Genomic DNA, 20,681 nt, shown 5'->3' with positions numbered 1-20,681 from the left:
CCTCCTTTTGTATTTGTGAATTGGGCATTGAGTTGTATGTTCCATGGCATCCTCTAGGTGACTGCAGTCATGCGCTGGAGTGGTTATAATTTTCTACATCTGCCATGGATTGTGCAAAAAGTGTTTATGATGACTGATGAACTTCACGGGCTCAAAGCCAGGGATCTTTTGTGTTGGGTTTTTCATGAGATGACTTCTTGTGAGCTCCAGTTGACTTTCCAAGCTTCATCTGGGTTTAATTCACATGATCAAAAGGTAAACGCTGGAGTTGAAAAAGGCTTGTGATTTCAAGCCGTTTTTGGGATCTTAAGGTCCTAGTGGTTGGGGAAATGTTAACTTTTCCTCAACTGGCTGGACTTCCTGGTGGGTTGTGCCCATATAATTACATTTAATTACTATATAATTACGTTACAACTAGATAAGTGTAGCTATTATGTGAGGGCTGCTCTATTTACCTAGCAGACAGAATAAATATATCTGGTAGTTGGGTATCTCTATATCCAGTGACTTATACCCCCTCCCCCATACCATCCTGATTTTCTATTAAGGTATGAGGTGAAAGTATGTAAATGATCAGTGAGCAGCTTCATGTTTGCAGAGCTGAGAACGGATGCTGCTGAAATAGGAATCTGTGTTTGGTTAATGAGCTTTGAGTTAGCTCCTTACACTCTATTATTATCATATGGATTTGTTTTGAACAATATCGAGTGATGGTTCTGTAGAAGCTATCCTGACGTGTGTAGCTTATGTAATTTATTTCTCCCACTTTGTTTAAATTCTAACTCAATTGTATGCACACCGCACCAGCAAAAGAACAACAAAGCTGTGAAATTTAGAGCACAAAAAATTAAAATGTACCACGTGAAGATAGGTGGGGCTTGGCTAGCTGTGGCAGCATCAAGGAGAATGTAAAATGGGCTTCGTTGGTTCCCGACTCAGATGGGGAGACGATGCTATCAATGAACTGAATGTTGAAGGAATGCCAGGAAGTGCATTCCTGTAAGATAAAGCAACCAGAAGTCTGACTCAAACCAACATCTGTTTAACACGCAACCTCTATAGTAGGTACTGTACTTTTCTGAGGATTAATTTGTTTCATTTTAAACCATAGTTTAGGCTTCTGTATTTCAGATTGTGTTTATATTTAATAGCTCTATTAGCCTAAAACAGATTTTTACTCACCCAAATAGGTGCATAAATTTGTAGCATTGACAGAGAATGAACAGAGAGCTGTTTTCAATTCATTTTAGCCACTAGTTTTGCCATGTGATCTTGTGCTTGTCTTTATGACGAGGTGTAAAACTGTTTCGAGTAGACAGAAGATTTCATGGCACTACATGATGGAAGAGGTGGCTGGCCAGCATTAATCCATCGAGTAATAGCACCAATGTAGATTCACCGGCCATTTATCTCTCATTTTTTTTCCTCCGGAACTTTGTGTGCAAATTAACTATTGTGTTTCCCTACATTGTAACAGTGCACACATTTCAAAAAGCACTTTGGTAATGAAAAGTAATACATAAAGGCAACTCCATTTCTTTCTCTGTAACATGGGCTTGATCTTAATTCTCTTGTGAATGAATTAAAATCTTGTTCATAATGTAAATTAGTGAATCTGTAATTTAATCGAGCTTGCAAAAGTTAACATAACCAATAAATATCAAGCTGCATTGTAAACACATGCATCATTTTTGTGACAGGTACTTGAGCTGAACTGAGCAAGCCCATCGTCAGGCTACATTTTACAGCAGGTTTGTTGGTTGCAATGTAGAGGTTTCATTCATATGTACATAATTGCGGGAAATGTTTTTAATCCACTTTCTATTTGTGGTATTTGCAGCGCTTCCTGTAAAAGGAATCTGTTTGACTCTGGACAGCTGGTAGGGCAAATCCTGTTCATTAGTTACGTGGGCTATCTTCCACGCTCTGCTTCATAATTATGAACTAGATGATTTGCAAGTGAAGACTTAAATTCATCCTTCTCACCTGCCAGCAAGCCTTGCTTTTTTGTGATGGCGATTGAGCAGCAAGGTTTTAAATAACTGCAGGTTGACTTCTGAAGACCCTGATCAGCCCAGTATTTTGTCAGAAAATTAACTTTTTGCCGAACTGCATTCAAGGTCTCTTGCAACATGATAAAATGTTATATAACACAATTTACAAGTTGAATGTTGGAATAATATGTTTGCACATTATTTTGAATCAAGGTTATGTAAATAATGATTAATCCAGGGGAGTAAGGATGCAAATTTATTACAGAATAATAAATTCCGTGGAAGGCAGATAATTTAATTCTCTTTAAAACCTGGTTTACAGAACTACAAGAGTGGTTGAGTGGTGTGGTATATTTTGAAAGTGTTCCTATATATCATTTTTCTAATGTCTATAAAAATCACCTTGCTTACTCCCAACCCAATTTGAAGTTTATGATGACTTGCATTGTACTGATTGCATGACACACATTCACCAAACAAGGGAGTGTTGGAGGTATTAGCATCCTCTTTTAATGATTTAGTAGAAGTCCCTCTGCTCTCATATCCCAGTTTCCCCCATTCAAACTGTGTATTGTTTTAACCTATATATAAAATCTCACGTCAAATTACATCTGCTATTTTTTCCATTCCATTATTTTATCAAAATCCCCTCAGAATTATTGACTCCGCTTTCTATTTTAATACCACCTGAAATTCTCAACACCTAGCTCTGTATTAAAATTGAAGTTGTGCTCAGTGCACAGAAGAATAGAACGCAGTGGAATACCATTCCCCACTTAAAACCAACCACAATCTGAGTGTCTGCAATGTATTGATTTTTAGTACGGAGTGCATCCCCTGTGTAACAGAAACCCTTGTTCAGTTTGTGTGGTGACATATTATGATGGAATATTGAATTTCTTTGATATGACGTAGCTTCTTGTAACCACTCAGTATGCTCATTCTCCCCTTTCTTTCCCCCCAGTCCCATCATCTTTGTTTCCATCACTATATTCAAGAAACAATATTGACGAGGGCTGGCAGGGAAGGATTTTGATTTTTGGTGGGGGGGAGCTGAGCCGAGCCTCTGAAGGTTGGGGACAGGGCTTTTGTCAAGATTCTGAACGTGCTACTCAGTCAGGACAATGAGGGGAGGAAGGCATAACTTTTTAGGCTGGATGTGAGATTGTTGACTTTTAACCTTTTTCTCTTGGTTGCTTGTGACCTGCTGAGTACTTTCACCATTTTCTCTTTATTGTATCTTATTGGGCCTTTCTTGGGGAAAAGGTGTGGTTTGGCCTTCATGCTGAAGAATGTGTGGCAGCTGAGGAGGTCATTGACATGTGATGATGTTGTTGCTTAATTGAGGGGGAGATGCTATGGGGGAGTGGGCTTTTGCCATTTGGAGTAGGGGGCCATGCAGCCCAATAGTTCAGTTAAGTCTACTGTAATGATTGAAGGCCAACTGGTTAGTTGGGGAACCTTGCACAACATGGGATAGCCTGTTCATCTAGTTTGTGGTCAAAATATTCCTATGTTAATTAATGACCTGTCAGTTAAATGTTTGACCACCATTGTGACATACGGTTGTCCCATTATACAATGCCCTACCACTTTCCTCTATCAGGTTATGGACGTGGGAGTAGATGCCTCACTGGAGGACTGTGCAGGTGGGAGGGTGCATTCCCGGGGGGAGCTGCGCACATTGGAAGGCAAGTGGTCTGTTGATTAGGGCAGAGGGCTAGAAAATAAATTCAATTCAAATTGAGTTAGTTTCAACTTAATGCATTACTATATTATCCATGGCAGTGCTTTCAAATAATCAATTCTGAAAGAGCTGTTGACTGTGCAGATATGGAATAAAAATATGGTGGCAATGGGCTGAATAAAAATGAATAAGGAAAAATAGCTGATTTCAGCAACAAATTCAAAAGAAAGTGCTCTAGCTGAAGGCTGTAAAATCTAGATTAAATGATGAAAATAACAGGGCTAAAATTAAACTATTTAAAAAAAAGGCTTGAAACTGAAGAGATGAAACAAGTTGGCAGCAGGCAGCTTTGACTGCTTTTCCCCTTGGAATTACTATTTGAAGATGTCACCAAACAGCCACCTTATGTCCTTCCAGCTTAACAGGCAGGCGGGGGAAAAACTTGTTATAATTGTAGACCCAGGAAATTATAATGGAGAAGGTTGACACTGCCAACAACAGGATGCAGAGTGGCCTTGGCAGGAAGTGAGCAGAAGTAAGTTTTTAATGTGCAGGATTATTGTGGTTAGATACATCAATGTGTTCCATACGTTGCAATGAACTGATTAAACAGCTAAAAACTGAAGCAGAACAAAACTTGGAATTCCACTTCAATATTACTGAAACTGGGGATAATTAGTGCAATGAAATTTGAATCCGTCCTCCTTCCCCGGTTTTCTACTTCTCCCTGCTACTTGAGCTACAAGATTGAAAACTCTTTTCAGACTTGGGCCAGTCATACTCTGACCTTTGACTAATGAAGTGGTCTTAAACAAAGAACTTGCATTTTATAGAGCACCTTCCACGTCCTCAAATGCCCCAAAGTGCTGTGTAAACAACAAAGCACCTTTTTGATGAAAGCAAAGTATTGTGGATACTGGAATCTGAAACAGAAAATGCTGGAAAACCTCAGCAGGCCTGACAGCATCTGTGGAGAGAGAATAGAGCCTTCTATGGAGTCTGGATAACCCTTTGTCAGAGCTTCTTCAGAGCACTCTTTGAAGTGTAATCACCTGTTGAAACATAGTAGCCAGTTTGAGCTCAGCAACATCTCACCAAACAGCAATGTAATGATCACTAGATAATCTGGCTGAGGGATGTGTCCTGGACAGGACACTGGCATCCTTGCTTTTCTTAAATCAGAGCCATGGAATCTCTTTCTTCTACGTGAGAGAGCAGGCACAGTCTCCCTATAACATCCGGGTGGCACGGTAGCACGGTGGTTAGCATTACTCCTTCACAGCTCCAGGGACCTAGGTTCAATTCCCGGCTTAGGTCACTGTCTCTGGAATTTGCACATTCTCCTTGTGTCTGCGTGGGTTTTACTCCAGGTGCTCCAGTTTCCTCCCACAGTCCAAAAATGTTTGGATTTGGTTGATTGGCCATGCTAAAATTGCCCTTAGTATCCTGAGATGCGTAAGTTAGAAGGATCGGTGGGTGGATATGGGGGCAGGGCCTGGGTGGGATTGTGGTCAGAGCAGACTTGATGGGCCAAATGGCTTCTTTCTGTGCTATAGGGTTTCTACGATTTCTATGATCTCATTCACTCGTGCAGTATTCTCTCAGTGCGCTGGAATGTCAGATGAGATTTTTGGGTGCAGTGGGAGTTGAACCCAACACCATCTGGCTCAGAGGAGACAGCATTATCACTGCGACTAGGCAACATTGCTGGAAAACCTATGTGTATAGACATTTTCTGTAGAATTGTAACAGACTGTAAGCAAGTAGTTGTATCAGTTGTATTGCTTTGATAGTATTGATGGTTTTCAAAAATCCTAGTTTTCGTTGTACAAAGCATCTTATCATCTAAAACAGTATGTATTGTGTAAAAAAAAAATCTCTGGGCAAGAAAGCTATGGATACTATCTCAGCGACAAGACTACAATGGGTAGGTTCTAATGTGATTGTTATTTATTGCAATCCATTATATAAAAGCGAGAAAATTTCTCAAATCTAGTTCCCTAAAACAAACATTGGAAAATTGTAAAGTGCTGCGTTAATAAAAAGCCCTTTGCCATCAACATTCCACATTTTTTCAGCAAACTTTAACTTCCTGTGAGAGATTTCTCCTTGGGTAGCCTTCTCAAAGCCTACACCAGTGTTGACAACTCTCCAGGACTTTTTTGGAGTCTCTAGAACTTGAAAATCAATCTCCAGGCCCTGGAGAAAAATCATAGGGACACTAAATTATTGTTTTTTTTCTTTTGAACAGTTCTCTCCACTCAAACGTTAAAACAGGAGGAATAAAGGCTGTTGCAGGCATCATGCAATAGGACAAGGAGTCTTCTTGCTTTCCAATTGGTGTAGGAAGGCAGTGCATCACAAGGATGGATGTATTTGCTGACTAAAGGCAAGAGTGAGGAGGCAAGTCACGTGAATGCTTTTAACCACAGCTGGTAACACTAGCCTACACAAGGTCTATTTCCAATAGTCTTTTGTTCAAAGTACAAACTTATCTTGTCATTTTGTTCCATCTTGGACGAAAGAAGCTTCAAAGGCCAGTATAATTTTGAGTGTTAATGTTGGCAACAATTTTTGGCTCCGTTTATAAAAGGCAATTGATTTAAAAACACAAAGGCCTACATTTGAGCAAAACTAAACACAAACTTGTTGGGGCGGGGGGTGGTGGTGGTAGAAGCTGAGAACTAAACTATAAATTCCGTTAGCCTAGTGTTCCTGATTACTACTACAAAGTATTGTGAAACTAGACACACAGCTGTTACTAATTGGGGCTGAATTTATCTCCAGACAAGATCCCCCTCTCCCACCCAGTGCAAACCCTTCATTCCTTTCCAAGACCTCAACAATCCCCCACTCCTGCACAAATGCCGCTCTGATTAAGCGCTTTAAAACGGGTACCATTCCAAATATCCAAACACCCACACATGCAATGGGTACGAGATCACAATGTTTTTTTTTGCGTTTCCACCCAGATGTTTTCATCTGTTGCAGATACTTCATTCCCTCTCGCTTCCTTTTTCAGCCCCCGCCTTAACTTTAATGTTACTCGTCTGTGTGACAGCTGCTGCTATGCTGTGTTAGAAGACAATGTAAAAAAAGTCTAGGAAAATAATGTGATGTATGTTTCAGCTTGAGGAAAAGTGCAAGCTTGAGTGACTGTCAAACTGCCTCTTAGTAAATACTAGTACATGAAACATCTGTAATATCCTGCAGAAACGAAAGGACACAAAAATACATTGTTTTTCTGATAATCTCCTTACAGCTTGTGTCTTTGTCAGTGATGTGGAGACAATTATGACAGCACTCTATTTATGACCAGATTGTTTTGAAACTCCATTTTTTCACTGTCCTGTTCTCTTCTTTCCCTCCTTGCCCCCATAAACTCCGCCAAGCTGACTGAACTGAATGTTGTGACAACATGCTTGTCTTTGTTCTTTCAATTGTGATGTTAGTGTACCTTAAGAGTTTTTTAAAAAATCATGTTCTCTGTAGCTCTTATTGTGGCACTGGGTTGTCTACGATGAATCCTTTTATTGCTTCTTAAATGGGGGTTGTTTATTTTTACTTTGGGAATTAGTTTTATGACCCTGCATTGTCAGGAAGAAAACTAGTTGGCAGGTCAGATGACAAGAGCTCTTTTACTTTCAGTTCTGAGCTGCAGGTTTTTTTTAAGAAGGGGCATCAAGCTGGAAAGAAGTGTCTCCCTCTCTCTCGTTCACTTTCCCTAGTTTTGGGAAATTCTGCTGTTTAAGTGAAAGCCTTTTTGGAGTAGAAAATCTACTGTTGGTGGCTTGACCAGAGTGACTCCCTGGTCTGGGAAGCTGTCCTGACATCAAACTATGAGTGTTTCAAGAGGACTGCACTATTCATCCAAAGGACTCAGTTCCAGTATTGCATACACATTAGTCTTTGCTGTGTTAAACCTGTGAAAAGGGGTTTTATTTAAAGGAAGCTTGGTTTTAATTGGAACATCTTAGATATATTTGTTAAGGGTTATACATTATTGTCGTTTTGTTTCTGTTTGTAATTGATAAAAGTTATTGCCAATCTTCCCATACATGTTTACTATATTCTTAGATAAACAGTTTGATAAAAGCTCCCCAGTGGGTTAGTGAGGCGAACCATATCATTTCTGATCCTAGATGTGGAGATGACGGTGTTGGGCTAGGATAGGCATAGCAAGAAGTCTCACAACACCAGGTTAATTTGGAATCACAAGCTTTTGGAGTGCTGCTCCTTCATCAGGATCACTCATCTGATGAAGGAACAGCGCTCTGAAAGCTCATGATTCCAAATAAACCTGTTGGACTTCAACCTGGTGTTGTGAGACGACTTACTGTGCCTATCCTAGCTGAATTCAAAGAGCAAACTTATAATCCAGATAGGCTTTGTAAAACATTGTGCAGTTTCTGACCTGAACCACAACACGCTGCCTTTAAGGAAACACAGTTAAAAATGGTGCATGTCTACCTAAATGAATACTTTAGGTATACAATCAACAAGTGTAAATCATTGTCAGCATAGAAGTTTTAGTTATATCATGATAAACTCTCATGTTATGCTACCAGCATCATGTTACTGATTGGAAAAAGCTTGAATTTTTTTTTGGTGATCCTTGTGTGTTTGCTCTTGGGATATAGCAACAGTGATGGTATTTATTACCCACTCACCAAGACATGCACCAAGCTGCCCTGAAATTTAATCAGATTTTCATATGTATGTCAGAGCTGGTTTTGAAGGGGGAGTGGAGGCTGAGGATTTGGTGTTGGGGGAGGGGCAGGCTGGGGATTTGGCAATGGGGTGGGGGAGGAGGCGGAGGCTGGGAATGTGGGGGATGGGGAGGGGGAGACTGGGGGTGTGGGGCGAGGGGGGAGGCTGGGGACTTAGCAGAGGGGGGAGGCTGGGGGTGTGGGGGATGGGGGAGGAGGTTAGCGTTTTGGCGGTGGGGGAAGGGGGCTGGGGATTTAGTTGGGGGAGGGGTGGCTAGGGGTTTGTTGTGGGAGGGGAGGCTGGGGGCTTGGTGTGGGAGGGGGAAGGGGAGGCTGGGGATTTGGTGTCAGGAGGAGGGGTAGGAAAAGGGGAAAGCTGGGGATTTGGAATTGGGGGGAGGGGGAAGAGAGGAGGCTGAGAATTTGGTGATGAGGGCAGGGTATTGGAACTTTGATGGGGGGAGGGGGAGGTGGTGAAGTGGAAGTTTAGGTAGCCCCAGACTCAGGAGGTGGAGCCACTGTACCATTGCGAACTACTCAGTTCAACCAGTCTGTGTTGATGTTTAGCCTCCACGCGAGTATTTATCGTGTTTCCCAATCCATTTCCTCTTACTTCAATGATCTCCCCATTCAAATGTTAACATAGCTTCTGCCTCGTTCAGTACTGTTTGAATTCCACAGCTACGTGCTAAGAATTGTTTTCAGTATTCCCTAAGTCCTTCCTGTAGAGTGGAGCTGAATGGTACTCTAACTGTTAACTCTATCTCTAAAATCTACTCAGATTTTGTAGAGGTTCATTACTGCCTTTGGCTATTAAAATCAAATCTAGACTACTGAGAGTTATATTTTGGGGTATGGCACAAAAATTGATTTTGTACTGGGCGTTGATCCTGCTACAACCCTCCTAGGCTATGCCTCTGGCCTGATGGATGGGGACCTGATGCATATTTCAATGAACAACTTTACAGCCAGTGGGCTTGCAACCCGAATCGAATAGCCCTTGCTATTCATGCGCCTTCCCAACTGGATCTGCAGCGGGAGGACTTTCGTACAGGTCCTCAAGCAAGGACCTGGCATGTTTGACCCTGAGGACTGAGGAAATGCCACCAACCCCTCAGCAATGAGAGGCATCCTTAAATATTTGCTGCACTCCATTCTGCAGCACAGATTTTCCTTTCTCCCTGTCAGAAGCAAATGTGGCCATGATCAATGAGGTACTTGAGGTGCAGTCAACCATGAATGGAAGCAAAAATAAACATAGCACCCGGGCACTGATGCAATGACCTGGATCTTTGGGACCCAAATGGGCTCAAGGAAGTAGGTCCAGTGGTCATTTGCCCTTCTGCTGTTGCCAGACTGCAAAGGACTTCCTTCAGGATCCTGGGGGTTGGGTGGGCTTGGGCTGGGGGCAAGGGACTGACCTTGCCACCCTGTCCCAGGATGAGGGTGCTGTGGCTGGACTGCCCCTTCTAGACTTGGCAATGTGAAGATCGCCCCTAGCATAGTGATTTCAGACAACATAAAATTGAATGGATAGGATTCTCTCCAGGACCGCACTGGCCAAACCCAGGTCCAATTCCATCCATGTGTGGCAGGGCCTTGGGTTGGAAACCCACCCTTTCGTCTATTAAAGCCAATAAGTAGGCAGGTGTGGGTAGGCTGGGAAAATGACACTTGAACTTTCCCCATGTCAGGCTGGAAATGGGTGGGGACCAGGAATTTCAAGTTGGCCTGAAAGGTCCTTCCAAAGGTGGACATAGGTCCCTGCCTGTCAACACTCAGGTAAACATTAAATGGCAGTGGGAGTTCGAGAATTGGTGGCTGCGTGTTAGGTGCCAACGCTTGGCATGATCAGCGCCAACCTTAAAATTCCAATATAAAAGCAAAATACTGCGGATGCTGGAATATGAAACAAAAACAGAAAATGGTGGAAAATCTCAGCAGGTTCGACAACAGTTGTGGAGACAGAATAGAGCCAATGTTTCAAGTCTACATGACCCTTCTGATCCTTAAAATTCTGCCCATGGAAAGCTCAATCTTTCCTTAACTGTAACTTTGAAGGAAAGAATTGAAAGTAGACATTCTATCATAAAGTTTCCAAGAATACGTTATCCTTTTTCAGGTAAGACATGCATATGATGAGCTTAAAATTCCTCATTTCCAAAACGGCCCCTGAATACAGAAGATTTGATCATACCAGAATAGAGGACAGATTGAGCAAGTGTCTTATGCTATCATAAATCAATTTACTATTTGGCCATTTTATTTATGTGTATTCATACACTCATACATATTCTGTCTCTACATTTCCTTCTGCAAATCAAAGGTAGTGTGGCATCCAGAAGCTTGCAGTGATTATTGTATATGTGCAATCTTCATTGTAAAGAGTGACATCACCCTTGATTATAGTACAGTTTTGAATAGTATAGCTTTGCAATCATCCCTCATGTGTCCATTGTTTTCCAGATCACGTACACTAGGGCCAAATGCAGGGCATTTTAATCAAATGCAGATGATGTTGATGAGAATATCTCAAACAATGTTGGTGTCTTGTAAGACCATTCACCCTGTATAATGTGTGTACGTACGCACAAGAGTCTAACGTTGCCTGTGGCATGCTGTGAAGTAAAACCTTATGTCACCCTGCATGGTGTTCATTCACAAGCACACTTGTATATTTCGAATATTCATGCCCATCTAGTGAATTCCATGACGCATTTCCAGTATTTGTGTGCATGTGTTTTTCCACTCTAAAGCCTGAATAACAATAAAGCATAATGATAATGTGACCTTTTCATATTGGGCTTACCATGTAGCACAACTATAGATGTTGTCTTCCCAAACTTGTTTGGGGTAGAATTGAAGATACTGGTTTAATTATGTCACACAAAGCTCAGGTTTTTCTGCATGTATCCCTTTTATTAGCTCATAATTAAAGTACAAGTTTCACTGGTTCACAAAATCTCCATCAATTTGATTGTGTCCCGTTGCATATTGCAGCATTTGCTCCAGTACGTTTCTGCAGAGGTGGCAGCTGTAAAGGAAAAGCTTTTAATCCCATCCTGCTGAAATTGTTATCCTGGTTTTATGGGATGTATTGTTGCGAAAGCAATGTTACTGTTGTCCAATGTTGATGGAATTTGCTCAAGAGGATAAAAGTGAGTCACAAGGTAACTTTTTTTATTTTGAAGCAGTTGAACCCATGAATTGATCAACTTATTGAAAAACTGCTCAACAGGAGGTTGCACTGAAAGTCAGATTTAGAAAAAGAAGTATTGTGATTGTTGATTTGAATTATTCTGACATGTTCCCAGCAGATCTTGCAGTGTGTGTGGGAGGACATATCCCTAACTTCAGCACATTTTGGAAACAAAGAGTGCACAATCTCTTGAAAGTGATCCTGAAGAATTGTATTCGTCTTGGTAAAGGCCAGTTTTAATAGATTTATACAACTGTTTTGCAGTCTATCCTGTGTACATTTGAAAACCGTGATGCCTTTCTATTAGTTAAATTTGTGCTGAATATCTGTACTTGGGCATATTCTACACGTGTTCAGGAATCCAGCCAATCATTTGGAGTGACTCTTGCTAAAGGTTAATGGTTGCAATAGTTCCAATCTATTGAGCAGCCATTGGTAATTTAAGCTTGTTTATGTGAACCTCGAATAATGTGTACTTGTAAATGCACAATGTACGTTCCTAGCAACACCCCTCTATAATTTCATGTGTGATACCGTTGGTTGTTGAGAAGAATAATAATGCACAAGACACACCCAGTATGTCAGGTTGACAGAGCTTGGTGGTTTTGTAAATGAAACACTATAGCTTTGATCCTTGGGTTTATTGATTATATTGTGCTTCACAGAGAAGGATTTTATTGGTAAATTAATCTGTTTGCTCTGGCCAAATAAGCATGTTACTTCTGAAAGAATAGATTGTGGCTTAATCATACCTCTTTACAAATTGCAGGACAACAATAAAACAAATAGCCTGACGTGCAGATACCTGTAGTTACTTCAACAGTGACAAGTGGTGGCAAATAATGACTAAGTGTATATATACAGAAGCCGTGGTAAAGTGAATGCAGAGGAAATGGTTCATCAGATGCATTTCTTTTGTCCAATTTTCTCTTTCACAAGAAGCCATTCTTGACGTGTAACACTCAATCTTGAGTATTCCTGGTTTATTCTACTGTGAAGACTGTTCTTGTCGAGCACAATTGACGTTGCATTTTAGGATTTTATGCTCTATACTACGGTAACTACACCATCTCCTATTATCCAACATGTATCTTTTACCTGGCCAATATTCAGAGAAATGAAAGCAAGAAGCAGGGATTAAACAGAGAACTTTTGCAATAGATGAGAAAACAATGGTATCCCAATATAAAAGCGAAATACCACGGATGCTAGAAATCTGAAATAGCAAGGAATGCTGGAAAAACTCAGCAGGTCTGGCAGCACCTGCGGGAAGAGAAATAACACTTCAGGCTGTTTCTTTCTCCACAGATACTGTCAGACCTGCCGGGTTTTTCCAACAGTTCTTGTTTTTATTACAACAACATCATGGTTTTCCCTGTAATTCATTTTGAATTGAAAAGGTGATTAAATATAGACTCAGATTGGGCAAATAATTTGGCATAGTAGAGATTGTCCCTATGCACAGAAGTAACTCGTATCCTTGCCCTCGGATTCTGCACCAGCTTGTCTGACACGAAGTTTGAGAATCGGTGAAATCACATCAGAGCAAAATACATTAACAAATAAGATGTTTTTTCATTTACAGCTGCCAGAGTTTGTCAATGAAGTAGGGTGTTTCGTTCTTCCACCCCTCCCTGCCCCATGTTGAAGTCTGATGATTGAGATTTTGTCCATCCAGTCGACAACCAAAATCAATAGAGCAAGTTAACCCAACGTCTCTTTCCCTGTATCACACTCCATTTAACAGGTGAATTGATTCCTTAACCGAAACCAGAATTCAGACTTCTCAACACAAACATTCCTTTATTGATACTTAATCAGGCAGTGCTGTTTGGGTTGTTGTTCATGCACAATGGCAGCATTTATACCAAGGTCTTCTGAAATAAGACACATTTCTGCCCAGCCCTGAAGTGAGAAGATTAGCCAGACAGTGATGTACATTAGTTTCAGTTTATATTGCTGTCAATGGATGACTGTAACCTTTTGTTTACCTTCACTAGTAATTTTCATGGACAATTTTTTTAGTATTTCCATTTATTTACCTGTGATCATGTGGATGTGTATTTTCTCACCCGCATGCAATTGGACCAATTTTACTCACCCAGCAGCAAACCTTTGTGTATTATAAATAAAGAAGGCTACTTTATTTCCCACACAAAACAAACATAATGTCTCACTCATTTGACTCACCCACACCACCATTCACACACACACATAAAGATAAAATAGCAATTATCAAAATAAGATTTAACTCCATGTCGCTATTTCAATGCAGGCCTGATGTTTCTCAGGCGAATTATTGTTTTGGCTGAAGTGAAAGTGCTAAAAAGTGCAGCGATTTCTCAATAGTTGCAATAGTGCCTATTATTGATCTGTCTGGAGGTTAATTACTTGAGGTGAGCTCTGAGATGGAACAAATGAGAGGAGAAATAGTTCCTCATCTCTTTCTCAAGATACTGCAGTTGGGTACTTCGGCTGCTTAGTCAACTGCGGTAGTCAGCTCTCTCTGACTTGAATTCTGTCTGCAAACAATTTGAATTTTCTGCTGTATCTTTTGGCAGAGTTCAAAGATGGCCACCTGACCCATCTTTACTTGTGGCAAGTGCCGAATCGTGGTCCAAATAAGGTATGGTGGTAATCCAAACAGCAGTCTGTTATCTTTCTCCCACCACCTGTGGTTTTAGTGGTCGAAATGTTTTTGTTCTTGACAAGGCACATCTGCAGTTTTTACAATGAAGGCATTGAGGAACTTTGCCCAAAAACACTGAGTCATAATCAAATCACAAGTCCTCTCAAGAGAAAAGCCAACTTGATCCACAAAACCATCTGGTTGTTCTCAGGGCTACCTTGAGTTCCTGTCATGTTTAAAACTATGGCCTTTAAAATTAGGCTTTTAAAAAATTATAACACTTGCTGTGCATGTACTGACGAGACAAAATGTAAAAAGTAATCTTGACAAAGGACAAGGAACAAAAACAGCCCGGGAAACAGTCCCTTCGGCCCAACGAGCCCGCGCCGCCATTTTAATATTACCAGTCCCCCCCCCTCCACCCATGACCCTTATCTATTGTTTTTATGACAATCCACATTGAGGGAAACTAATTTAGGGACAATTTATTACTTCCAATCAGCCTAATAGCACATCTTTTGGGGTGTGGGAGGAAACCGGAGCACCTGGAGAATGTGCAAACTCCCACAGACACTGGCCCAAGTCCATGTGTCTGCACAGCAAACAGTGATAGTCACTGAGCTGTCGTGTTGCCCAGCATCTGGTCCCAGTTTAAGCACACACTAGCGACATGAAGCACTAAGCCAATCTCGAACATTCACGAGCAGCCCAAGTACGACCCATCGCGTGTATGCCCCTCGTTGGAGAACAAGGCGGACCGACGTAAAACCAGTGAATTAAAAGAGCAAAAACATTATTATCATACCATATCCTTTTACATTACCAGGGACATCCCACTGCTAATGAACTTTATTTAAAACAATCTCCTATATCCTCCCATCTCCAACCCACTCATGCCTGTCTAAGTTACTCTTAAACAACTCCAGCGTGCCTGCCTCCACCACCTTACTTGGCAGACCATTCCATACCCCCACTACCCTCTGTGTGAAAAACCTCCCTGTAATATCTGTGTTATACCTCTCCCCCCTCACCTTAAGCCCGTGGCCCCTCATACTATGTGTCTCTAACATAAGAAATAGCTTACCTCTGTTTACTCTATCTATTCCCTTCATAATCTTATATACCTCTATTAGATCCCCCCTCAGTCGCCGTCTTTCAAGGGAAAACAGCCCCAATTTGCTCAATCTTTCCTCATACCCCAGTCCTTCCATACCAAGCAACATCCTGGTAAACCTCCCCTGCACTCTCCAGAGTCTCCACGTCCTTCCGGTAGTAAGGCGACCAGAACTGGATGCAGTACTCTAAATGTAGCCTAACCAACATTCTATACAAGTAAGAACATAACATAAGAAATAGGAGCAGGAGTAGGCCATCTAGCCCTTCGAGCCTGCCCCACCATTCAATAAGATCATGGCTGATCTGTCGTGGCTCAGTTCCACTTTCCCGCCCTCTCCCCATAACCCTTAATCCCCTCTCTTATCAAAAACCCATCAACCCGCGTCTTAAAAATATTTAGCGAGGCAGCCTCCACCACTTCAACGGGCAGAGAATTCCAGAGGTTCACCCCCTTTGAGTGAAGAAGTTCCTCCTCAACTCTGTTCTAAACCGCCCCCCCTTTATCTTGAGGCTGTGCCCCCTAGTCCTACTGTCTTTTTTGAGCGGGAAGAGTCTCTCCACCTCTATCCTATCCATCCCATTCATCATCTTATACGTCTCAATGAGATCTCCCCTCATTCTTCTAAACTCTAACGAGTACAAGCCTAGTTTATTCAGCCTCTCCTCATAGCTCAACCCCCTCAACTCCGGTATCAGCCTAGTAAACCTCCTCTGCACTCCCTCCAAGGCCAAAATATCTTTGCGCAGGTGCGGCGCCCAAAACTGCACACAGTACTCTAGCTGCGGCCTCACCAATGCCCTATACAGCTGCAGCAAGACCTCCCTACTTTTATATGCAATCCCCCTCGCTATGAAGGCCAGCATCCCATTCGCCTTCCTGACCACCTGCTGCACCTGCAAGCTGGGTTTTTGCGACTCATGCACAAGGACCCCGAGGTCCCTCTGCACCGTCGCCTGCTGCAGTTTTTCGCCCCGTAAGTAATAGTCCTTCCTACCATTCTTCCTACCAAAGTGGACCACCTCACACTTGCCAACATTAAATTCCATTTGCCATTTCCTGGCCCATTCGCCCAGCCTATCTAGATCCTTCTGCAGACTCTCCACACCCTCCGCACAATTTGCCGTTCCCCCAATCTTGGTGTCATCAGCAAATTTCGACACCCTACACTCGGTTCCCTCCTCCAGATCATCTATATAAATGGTAAAAAGCTGAGGCCCCAGCACCGACCCCTGGGGCACTCCACTAGTCACCATCCGCCAATCCGAATAGCACCCGTTGACCCCCCACTCTCTGCCTCCTATTTGACAACCAATCCTCTATCCACGCTAACACCCTATCCCCAACTCCATGCCCCCTTACCTTCTGCAATAACCTCTTGTGAGGTACCTTGTCAAACGCCTTCTGAAAATCCAGAAAGACCACATCCACCGGCTCTCCTCTATCCACCGCCCTAGACACATCCTCATAGAACTCCAGTAAATTTGTCAGACACGACTTCCCTTTAATGAAACCATGCTGCGTCTGCTCTATCAAGCAATTCCCTTCAAGATGCCTCGCAATTTCCTCCTTAATGACGGATTCTAACATTTTACCTACCACAGACGTTAAACTAACCGGCCTATAATTCCCCGCCTTTTGCCTGGCACCCTCCTTAAACAACGGTGTAACATTAGCCGTTTTCCAATCCTCCGGCACTTCCCCAGAATCCAGCGACGTCTGGAAAATAACCACCAAGGCATCCACTATCACCTCCGCCATTTCTTTCAGAACCCTCGGATGCATTCCATCCGGTCCTGGGGACTTGTCCACAATCAGCCCCTCCAGTCTGTTGAGCACCGCCTCTCTAGTAACAGTAATGTCATTAAGACCCTCCAGTCCTACCACCTTTCCATCGCTAACACCCGGCAAATTATTCACGTCCTCCTCCGTGAAGACAGAAACAAAAAAGTTATTCAAGACCTTAGCCATATCCCCATCCCCTACCACTAGGTCCCCTTTCTCATCCTCTAAAGGACCAACGTTCACCCTAGCCAGCCTCTTCCTTTTTATATATTTATAAAAACTCTTGCTATCCTTTTTCATTTTAAGCGCTAGCCCAGCTTCATAGTTTCTCCTACCCTTCTTTATCAACTTCTTTGTCAATCTTGACGTTTAAACCTCTCCCAATCCTCTTCTCGCCCACTACTCTTAGCTACTCTAAACTCCTCCGCTTTTAATTTAACACTTTCCTTCATCTCCTTCGTTATCCACGGCTTATTACTTCAAAGTGCAACATTAGACTCTTGCTCTTATATTCCATACCCCATCCTATAAAGGCTAACATACCATAGGCTTTCTTCACAACCTTCTCCACTTGTACTGCCACCTTCAAAGACTTGTGCACTTACACCCCCAGGTCTCGCTGCATTTCTATACTCCTTACGGGCTTACCCTTTATCATATAACTCCCCCCACATTATTTCGGCCAAAATGCATCACCTCACATTTATCTGGATTAAACTCCATTTGCCATATTTCTGCCCAATATACCAGCCTATCAATATCCTGTTGTATTGCCAGACACTGCTCCTCACTGCCCGCCAATCCAGCCATCTTGGTGTCATCAGCAAATTTGCTGATCACACCACTTACTCCCTCTTCCAAGTCATTTATATACACTACAAGGAGAAGAGGTCCCAGTGTTGAGCCCTGCGGCACACCACTAGTGACAGACCTCCAGCGAGAAAAGGACCCCTCCACTACTACGCTCTGTCTCCTCTTAGCAAGCCAGTTCTACACCCATCTAGATACCTGGCCTCGTATCCCATGAGCCTTAATCTTTTCTACCAACCTACCATGAGGGACTTTGTCAAACGCCTTACTGAAATCCGTATAGATGATATCAACGGCTCATCCTTCGTCGACCGTTTTTATCACATAAGAACATAAGAAATAGGAGCAGGAGTAGGCCATCTAGCCCTTCGAGCCTGCCCCGCCATTCAATAAGATCATGGCTGATCTGTTGTGGCTCAGTTCCACTTTCCCGCCCTCTCCCCATAACCCTTAATCCCCTCTCTTATCAAGAACCCATCAACCCGCTTCTTAAAAATAATTAGCGAGGCAGCCTCCACCACTTCAACGGGCAGAGAATTCCAGAGATTCACCACCCTTTGAGTGAAGAAGTTCCTCCTCAACTCTGTTCTAAACCGCCTCCCCTTTATCTTGAGGCTGTGCCCCCTAGTCCTACTGTCTTTTTTGAGCGGGAAGAGTCTCTCCACCTCTATCCTATCCATCCCATTCATCATCTTATACGTCTCAATGAGATCTCCCCTCATTCTTCTAAACTCTAACGAGTACAAGCCTAGTTTATTCAGCCTCTCCTCATAGCTCAATCCCCTCAACTCCGGTATCAGCCTAGTAAACCTCCTCTGCACTCCCTCCAGGGCCAAAATATCCTTGCGCAGGTGCGGCGCCCAAAACTGCACACAGTACTCCAGCTGCGGCCTCACCAATGCCCTATACAGTTGCATCACCTCCTCAAAAATTCTACCAGATTCATAAGGCAAGACTTCCCCTTTATAAAGCCATGCTGTGTATCCTTAATCAGATCGCAACGTTCGAAGTGCTCATACATCCTATCCCTAAGAATTCTCTCCATCAACTTGCCTACCACTGACGTCAGACTCACCGGCCTATAGTTACCCGGGTTATCCCTCCTACCCTTTTTAAACAACGGTATCACGTTTGCTATCCTCCAGTCCTCTGGGACCTCACCTGTGTCCAAAGAAGAGACAAAGATTTGCGTCAGAGGCCCAGCAATTTCATCTCTCGCCTCCCTAAGCAGCCTAGGACAAATGCCATCAGGCCCGGAGATTTATCAGTTTTAATGCTACCTAAAAGCCCTAACACTTCTTCCCTCGTAATTGATAGTTCCTCCAATTGGTCTACAGCTCCCTCGATGACCATACCAGACATCAAGCCCCTCTCCTTTGTGAATACCGACGCAAAGTATTCATTCAGGATCTCCCCCATTCCCTGAGACTCTAAGCACAATTCCCCTCGTCTGTCCCTGAGGGGACCGATTTTTTTTTTCCCTAGCCACCCTTTTGCTCCTAACATAGGAGTAAAACGCCTTTGGATTTTCCTTAATCCTACCTGCCAAAGCCATTTCATGTCCCTTTTTTGCCTTCCTGACTCCCCTTTTGAGATCCCTCCTACTCTCTCTGTACTCCTCCAACACTCTCTCTGTTCCCAGTTGCTTAGACCTGACATACGCCTCTCATTTCTTCCTGACCAGGTCCTCAATATCTCTACTAATCCACAGCTCTCTAATCTTACCTTTCCCATCCTTCCTCCTAACCGGCACATGCCGTTCCTGCACCCATTTGTTTTCCCTTGAAAGACTTCCACATGCCTAATGTGGACTTGCCCTCCAACAGCCTATCCCAGTCTGTATCCCAAAGCTCCTGCCTAATCTGGCTGTATCTTGCCCTCCCGCAATTTAGCACCCTTCCCTTAGGACAGCACTCATCCTTTTCCATTTGTATCCTAAAGTAGACAGAGTTGTGGTCACTATTAGCCACATGTTCACCTACTGCAACCTCAACCACCTGACCCAGCTCATTGCCCAGAACTAAATCCAGTATAGTCCCCTCTCTAGTCAGGCTATCTACATACTGCTGCAAGGACCCTTCCAATACGCATCTTACAAATTCCTCCCCGTCCGAACCCCCAGTTCTAGGCACCTTCCAATCCACACCAGGGAGATTAAAATCTCCCACTACAACAACCCTGTTCTTCCTACACATATCCAGAATGTCTCTACATATACCCTCTTCCACTGCCCACGGGCTGTCGGGCAGCCTGTAGACCACAAAATATTTCATTTCTTTAAATGCATGTTCACATGGTCTTTCCAAAGCTGAGGTCAAGATTAAAAGACCAGCTTGTATTTTTCATGGTTCATCGGGTGACCCATTCCCCTCTGTCTGCTCTCACCTCAGTGAAAATGGCCTTTTGGATTAGTAATGAGAGTATTTGCACTGCCTATGGAGCTGTACCTTCACCTGAGTCACGGCTTCGGGAAAGGAGTGAGGAAATTCTGTGTCAATGGGCAGTTATGCGAGAGGAAAGCAGGGGAACCACATATTTGTGAACAGTAAATATTCTACATTTCTCTCCAATAATGAGTCAATGGTCTGAGAAGACTGAAATCAAAACAGAAAACGCTGGGAATGCTCAGCAGGTCTGGCACCATTTGTGGAAGAGAGAGAAAAACGGTTAACAGTTCAGGTCAATCTTTTAGAACTGCTTTTGCTTTTATACAAAGTGGCTATTTAACTTCAGTGTCAGCAGAAAGCTGGATAG

At 42.9% G+C, this 20,681-nt stretch overlaps 1 protein-coding gene across 14 annotated transcripts in view; it reads left to right on the top strand.

Moving 5' to 3' along the window:
• sipa1l1 (signal-induced proliferation-associated 1 like 1) overlaps positions 1-20,681 on the top strand; it is a 349,286-nt gene that overhangs the window by 143,855 nt on the left and 184,750 nt on the right. The window contains exon 4 of one of the 14 annotated variants that reach the window (XM_080203042.1): positions 11,708-11,812. The exons of 12 other annotated variants lie outside the window; for them this stretch is intronic. The gene's annotated coding sequence lies outside the window, so the exon portion shown is untranslated. Of the gene's footprint in view, positions 1-11,704; positions 11,813-20,681 lie in introns of all 14 variants that reach the window. One more of the 14 variants, XM_080203041.1, reaches the window with a different exon arrangement.

Source organism: Carcharhinus amblyrhynchos, chromosome 14 (genome assembly GCF_965287045.1).
Source record: "Carcharhinus amblyrhynchos chromosome 14, sCarAmb.v2.hapA, whole genome shotgun sequence".
NCBI classification, from domain to species: domain Eukaryota; kingdom Metazoa; phylum Chordata; class Chondrichthyes; order Carcharhiniformes; family Carcharhinidae; genus Carcharhinus; species Carcharhinus amblyrhynchos.
Note: the sequence above shows the minus strand (reverse complement) of the source record. Positions and strands in the feature narration are given on the sequence as shown.